Raw genomic sequence first — 6,959 nt, forward strand, 5'->3', positions numbered from 1 at the left:
TTGCACAGGTATATACACTTATCAAAAGTCATTAAGCTCTAAATTTAAGATTTGTGCTATTACTATATGTAGATTATACCTCAATGAAGTAATGCTAGTATCTAAAAGACACACATACTTGGGGTACCTAGCTGGCTCAGTCAGTAGGGCATGTGATTCTTGATCTTGGGGTTGTGAGTTCGAGCCCCAGGCTGGGCGTGGAGCCTACATAAAAAAAAATTAAAAGACACACGCAGAGAAATATATAGAACAGACATGCTCAGTTTAATCAATTATAAAGCAAGCACCCGTGTAAACACCACACCCTGCACCCATAGGTGTCCCTATGTCGTTAGTCCACAGTGTTGGGTGTAACCAAGTGGCTCCCCTTGGACCCCAACACCCACAGATTGGGCATCTCGGCTGCAGACATCATGCACTTCCTGCTTCTCAGACTTAGGGGGACACAGACAAAGGTGGGGTGGAACCCATGGGCTTTGGAACCTAGAATTTCCCATCAGCACAACCCCAAGCTTGACTACAACTCCTGTTCTGGTGAGCTGAAGGAACAGAAAACACACCCATTTCCCCTTTCTGGGAGGGGGGTTTCCGTACTGACCTCCCCCCCCCCCCCCCCCCCGCCAAGTCTTGGCTGGGGGGTGGGGGATGTCCCCAGTGAAAGTCAAGGAGAACTGTGCCTTCCCTGCATCCATGCTAAAAATAATTCCAGGCAGGGCTGCTGCCACTGAACAGCAGGAAGGACAGATTCATGTTTTGCTTTAAACCTAGAAGCAGCTCAGCAGTTGGGGGCGAGGGAGGGGTGGGAGAGGGAGGCTAGGGATCTGAGAACCCTGGCAGTACTCTCCCCACCCCCACCTCCCAGCTGCAGCTGGTCCTCTCAGGGGTGCCTGGGAGGGGGGTGTGAGTGAGAGAGAGAGAGAGAGAGAGAGAGAGAGTATGTGTGTGTGTGGTGACAGGGCCTCCCAGCAGAGCAGGAAGCCTGGGAAGGTTGGAGATGGGTGGGGAGGGGTCTCTGTCCTACTAACTGGAGCGTGCAGCCTGGAAGGGCACGAGTCACGTACTCCACGGGGTCCCCACCTCCTCTGAGAGGAGCTCTGTCCCAGCAGCCCACACCACGTTCCTCTGCGGCCCCTGCCCGCCTGCAGTGTGGTGCCTGCCCCTCGGGGGCTCCTGGCACACACAGGGCTGAGGATTGTCACTTCACAGTCCCCTGCTCTGTCTGGCTTCTGCTCTGCCCAAAGAGATGGGGAGGTCCTCAAGGGCGGGTGCGGTCCAGTGGCGAGGAATTTCCCTGGAAACGGGAAGTACAAGATGTGTCAGTGTGGGATCCCAGCTCAAGGAGTAAGCGGCTGAGTACAGGGAAGAGGCCCCCCTGGCCGCCCTCTCCTGCTCTCTCTCCTCCCACTGCTCCCCTGCCTGGCTCATGCTTCAGAGGCCTCTCACGTGGCAGCAGGACCATTCTGTAGGTGACCTCAGTTTCCCAAGGTAACAGTACAAAACTATCACGAATTGAATGAATTGGACGTGTGCCATGTTCCAGGCACTGTACTGACTCTGACATGGATTATCTCACTTAATCCTCTCAGCAAGCCTCAATTATCAGAATTATTACTCTGCCTGTTTACAGATGATGAAACTGAGGCTTATGGTGATGAAGTGCTTGTCCTAGGATCCCACCGGTAGTACGTGGCAGAGACGGGGCTCAAAGTCACGATTTGGGACAGAGAATGTCCATGATGGATATCTAGAGAACAACGAGACAAAATTTTGGAAATTGGATCTTCCCAAATGATTTAGGACACACGGTTGCTGTACTTGATACTTTGGTTTAAACAAAACAAAACGAAACAAAACAGTGGCTTTAGAACCAAAATTTGTACTACCAGTTATGATTTGGGCCAAGAAATGTAACCATTCTGAGCCTCAGTTTCCATTTCTACCAAATGGGTACAATAATCCTTGCATAGAATTGCTACAGAGTAATGAATTTGAACCCAACGTTTTTTTCTAAACCTGGAAAACACCATGCTCCTTACTGCCTCAGGGCCTTTGCCTGTGCTGTTTCCTTTTTTTTTTTTTTTAAGTTTATTTATTTTTGAGAGAAAGAGAAAGACACAGAAGGGCAGAGAGAGAGAATCCCAAGCAGGCTCCGTGCTGTCAGCCTGGAGCCCCACACAGGGCTTGATCCCGCAAACCACAAGACCATGACCTGAGCCAAACTCAAGAATTGGACGCTTAACTGCCAGAGCCACACAAGCACCCCACAAGTGCTGTTTCCTATACCTGAACCCTCAGCCCGTAGATGTTCACACACACTGATTTGTTCTCATCATCTTAATCTCAGCTCAAACTTAACTTTCCTTAGAGCAGCCTTGCCTGACTACCCAGACTACCCCATTCCCCTCAATTGCATCGCTCTGTTTTGGGGATCTGAAATTATCCTTCTCATTTATTTGTTTTATGTGTTTATTTGTTTATGGCCTATCCTACCTCTCCAACTGCCAAGGAGGTAAGTTTCCTGAGAGCGAGGATCCCTGTAGGGTTCAAGGACCCATTCCCAACGTTCAAAGCAGCACCTGGCAAACATCAGAGCTTGCTAAACATTTATGAATGAATAATGATCGTGCTTTAAAAACAGCATTATTTTCCAGTGTCTGACTCTCCCACAGGCCTCACTAAGCCAAAGGGCAGTAAATGTGGGTTAATGAGGGCTCAAGAGAGGGCTTTGGGCCTGGCCCAGGCCCAGCCCCAAAGCTCCCAGGCTGCGGGGAGCCATGAGGCTGCTTGGGCTTCCGGCTGCTCCAGGATAAAGGTCAACCCTCTTGCTGGAACATGAGGTTCTGCACCATCTGGGCCTGCCTGTCTCTGGCCTCATCTCCCTGGGTTCCCTAACCTGTACTCCATGTCCAGGCCAGACCAAACAACTCAAAGTGCCCACCGGAGAACACAGGCTGCTTCATGCCAGTGTGCCTTTATAGACATTATTCCTTCCACCTGGAATGCCCTGTACCCTTACTTTGCCTGGCTAGCTCCTTTCAGACTCGCAGACTGGCTTCCCCAGAGGGGCCCTCCCTGACCCCTCTGGCCACCCCCAGTCCCCAACTTCCCAGGGCACTATAATGATCTATTTTTGTGCACCTTCCCGAGTAGGCCAGAGATCCCTCAAGGGCAATGACCAGCTTTTGTGCCACCAGGATAAACCACAGTGCCGGTGCAAACAGTAAGAGATTAACAGATGCTCCAGCACAGTTTTTAGACTTTGGGCCCCCAGGAATTAACACAATTCCTGGAGCACACAGTAGGTGTTCATTAAGTACCCACTGAACACGTGAACCTCAGCAACCTGACACTGGCAGAGCTGGAGGCAAGGGGAAGAGCTCAAGTGGGGGTAGGAATGGAAGATGCTTCCTTGGAAACAAGTCGATGTCAGTTGGGACCCTAGGAAACTTCCCAGGAGAATGAACACATAAACAGCAAAAAGAAAAGCAAACACAGATGGATGGAGGCTTATAAACAGGGCTCTCAGTGAGCAAAGACAGAGAGAAGGATGAAAGAGGAAGAACTGGGCTCAGAGGGGACAAAATGTGCCCATGAGAGCCGCAGAAGACAGGAAGCCAGAGACCGGGACAGGCCGACTCACTACAGGATGTCTGGTGCCCTTGCTTCAGCCTCTGGGGGTAGATAAGGGTGGCGTGGACAATGTGGTCCCTTCCTATGGTGGTAGAGCTGGGTGAAAGGCCACATGTCACGAGATTTTGGGACGTCTTGGGAAACTCTTCCTCTCTTAGCTCGGAAGAGGCCCCGTGTTATGAAACGAAGCACCCGAGATCGCACCGTCACAAACCAAGTTTCTTGCCTCTGGGTGAACAACCCAGCTGCTCTTGCCTCACGTTTCCCATCGGGAAAGTGACTGCTCTTCTCTTCACGGTAGAGGAACGTTAAGATCACGCCGAGTTGGGACATGTAGGTGAAACGTACGTGGCCTGACACAAACCCCAGGGATTGACATGACGGTGGTGATTTCTCCCAAAGTGCTGCCATAAATGGGTCCTAACAGAGACCATGCCGCCATGTCGCTGGGTGCCACAGACAGACCTGAGTTCAGAGACTCAGGCTCTGGTTTTTGAATCCCATGCCAGATCAATACAACAAGGCAAAGTTTATTCCCAGGTGAGGGGGTGGTAAGTGGCAGCAGGCGTGCCAGTTGGCAGAGGAACAACGGAGGATGCCCCCAGCCAGCAAGCCTGACCATCCAACTCTGCCATTCAGCCTCCTCCAGGGCCCCTACACTTCCAGCCTGTCAAATGGGCCGAAAACAGTTATACCTCAAGGCACACACGGACTCCCAGGAGGCAGAGTCTTTGGAATCACTTGAGAAAGAAGGGACTGAAACTGAGGCTTGAGCAATGGAGGACTTACAATTTAGGTGCATGGTCTAAGCAGCCTAGCAGACCATTTAGAAATGCTGGCATTGGCGGCACCTGGCTGGCTCAGTCAGTTGAGCGTCTGACTTTTGATTTCTGCTCAGGTCATGGTCCTGGGGGCGTGGGATGGAGCTCTCTGCTGGGCTCTGCACTGAGTGTGGAGCCTGCTTGAGATTCTCTCTCCTTCTGCCCCTCTCCCCCGTTCACTTGTGCGCGCTCTCTCTCTAGGAGGAGGAGCAGGAGGAGGAAGAGGAGGAGAAGGAGAGGAAGAGGAAGAGGAAAGGGAAGAAGAAAGAAAAAGGAGGAGGGGGGAGGAGTAGGAGGCAAAGAAAAAGAAGGAGGAGGGGGGGGAGGAGGAGGAGGAGGAGAAGGAGACGAAATGCTGGCATTGATGTCAGACAAATATGAATCCCAGCTCTGTCACTTCTCTGAACCTCAGTTTCCTATTATTGTGAATAATAATATCACAAATTCCTAGGGGAAGAAGGCCAGGTCAGTCTCTGAATGTTGAAGCCACTTTGAGGAGGTTAAACTGGTCATGACTCAGAAAATCACTAAGTCACCAAGTGTCAAATTCCATTTCACAGCTTCTATTAGGAATGTGTGATTCCTGGAGGGTGGGGAGGGTCCTTTTCCACCCCCACCCCCACCCCAGGCCCACCTCTGCCGTGTTCTCTGCTACTGATGGGGGAGGATCACAGATTAACAGGTCTGCCAAGCTTTGGGGGAGGCAACTTAAATAGAGCCTTCAGCTCACTTGTCCAGCTGGGCTTAAGAATATTGCTGAAGTGCTCGGGAAAACAAGAGTGGCAAGGAACAGAGGATGGACCTCAAAGGCCCAGAGAACCTTCAGACCTAAATCGGAGTCCATGACCTTGGAGGCAGTTGCAGGGCTGGGTGATGGGAGAGAGAAAGGGGACTGGGGGTTTTACCCTTTTGGAGTCCAGCTTTTCTCCTCCAGGGTCCTCTCTGCACCCCCGCCCCCACCACAAGAGTTTGGAACCCAAGGACTGATGCTTGGTGGGGTCCAGACCCCACGTGGGAGGTGGGCAGATGAGAGCAGGGGTGACTGACTGACAGCAGGATGCCACAGCTGAAGAAGAAAGTATAAATATAAAGCGGCCAGTGTAGGACTGGACAGAGGCCATATGAAACACACGGTACATTCCGGCCCCAGCGTAACAAACTGTACCAGCCTTTTGGAGAGCTGGGAGCAGCGTGGAGGGGAGGGAAGGGAGCAGAGGTTCCTTCGAGGTTGGCCCTGCCTCCTCCTCCCCCACTTCTCCCACAGTTTGGGCACCGCAGGGAAAGTCCCGATGTTCCTTTTGCAACCACAGGAAACCTACTATCCCTGCTCACACTCTGTACCCAGTGTTCCTCTCAGCAGCTCCAGACGGGGAGGGAGCAGCGAGTGGGGGAGGGAGAGAGGGCTGGGGGTTTAGGCAGCCACAGCAGCCCAGATAACATGAGGGGAGGTGGTAAGTGTCGCGTGGCTGCCAGGACGCTAACTCACAGACTCCCCGGCCCATAAGCGCTGCAACAGAGGTACAAATGGCGGTGAGGTGTAGGGAAGGAAGTGCCTTGCCCAAGATCACACAGCCAGTTGTTCACCAGGGTGGGACCAGAGTGCATCCAGAGCTGGGCAGCTCTCTTGGGTGTAGCGTGCAGGCGTGGCAGGCCAGGGAACAGGCAGTGCCCGTGAACTGAGGGTGGGGAGTCCAGATCCAAGGCTGCCTCTATGCTCTGGTTAAGCTCTGGGCAGGTCTGGCTTGGGCACCATCCCCTCCACTCCTTCTAAACCTACCCCCCTCCCTCCACCTAAATATTAGAGATAATGCATGTAAAGTGGCTAGCATGAAGGCTGGTTTGTGGTGATGTCAACCAGAATGAGTCACCTCCACGCCTCCTCTCTCCTCCTCCACACACACAGCCCAAGGCCTAGAACCTCCTGGGATCTTTCTCCCATATCACCACCTCCTTCCTGAGTCCCTATAGCTCTTAACATTTGGTACTCACCACCTGCTGGCTTGGGTTATTATTTAACCTCACGAGCTGTGTGTTTGTCTCTTCAACTGGTCTGCAAACTGCCCAAGGGCAGGAAATCATTTCAATACACCCAACGTTTACTGAACATCAACTCCAGTGCCAAACTTGGCCTGTGGGGGATGAGCTCAAGTGATGGGGGGGGCGGGGGGGGGGAGGGGGCTCAAAGAGGCAGACTTTGTTTCCGCCTCAAGGACTTTTTAATCTGGTTAGAAGAACAGGATTAGTAAACAGATCACTAGAATACGAGACAGGCCACACGCTGTGCCGTGAGAAAGGTACAGACTGAATGTGCCGGGCATTGGGAGGGGAGAGGAATCAGATTTGACTGGCGCTGTTTCAAGCGGGCTTTCTGAGCTGGAGCTGAAGAGATGGGTAGCCTCGGAGCATGGGCACCGCTGGCAGCAGAAATGGCACAGCACACTGCGGAGGTTGGAAGGTGGGAGACGAAAAGGACTTTAGGAATTGTGTCTTCAACTTTCTACTGACATC

The 6,959-nt window shown here is 52.3% G+C and overlaps 1 long non-coding RNA gene across 2 annotated transcripts; it reads right to left on the minus strand.

Annotated features, from left to right (window-relative positions):
* Positions 1 to 241: 241 nt before the first annotated feature.
* LOC122219820 lies at positions 242 to 6,529 on the minus strand. Of its 2 annotated transcripts, none has more exons than XR_006202561.1 (3): positions 6,441 to 6,529; positions 1,678 to 1,744; positions 242 to 1,291 (listed from the first exon to the last, which is right to left on the minus strand). It is a non-coding gene; the product is annotated as an uncharacterized LOC122219820 (long non-coding RNA). The 2 variants fall into 2 exon arrangements; XR_006202562.1 differs by having other exon boundaries at positions 1,613 to 1,744.
* Between the last annotated feature and the right edge of the window lie 430 nt (positions 6,530 to 6,959).

This window comes from Panthera leo, chromosome B2, assembly GCF_018350215.1.
Source record: "Panthera leo isolate Ple1 chromosome B2, P.leo_Ple1_pat1.1, whole genome shotgun sequence".
Taxonomy (NCBI): domain Eukaryota; kingdom Metazoa; phylum Chordata; class Mammalia; order Carnivora; family Felidae; genus Panthera; species Panthera leo.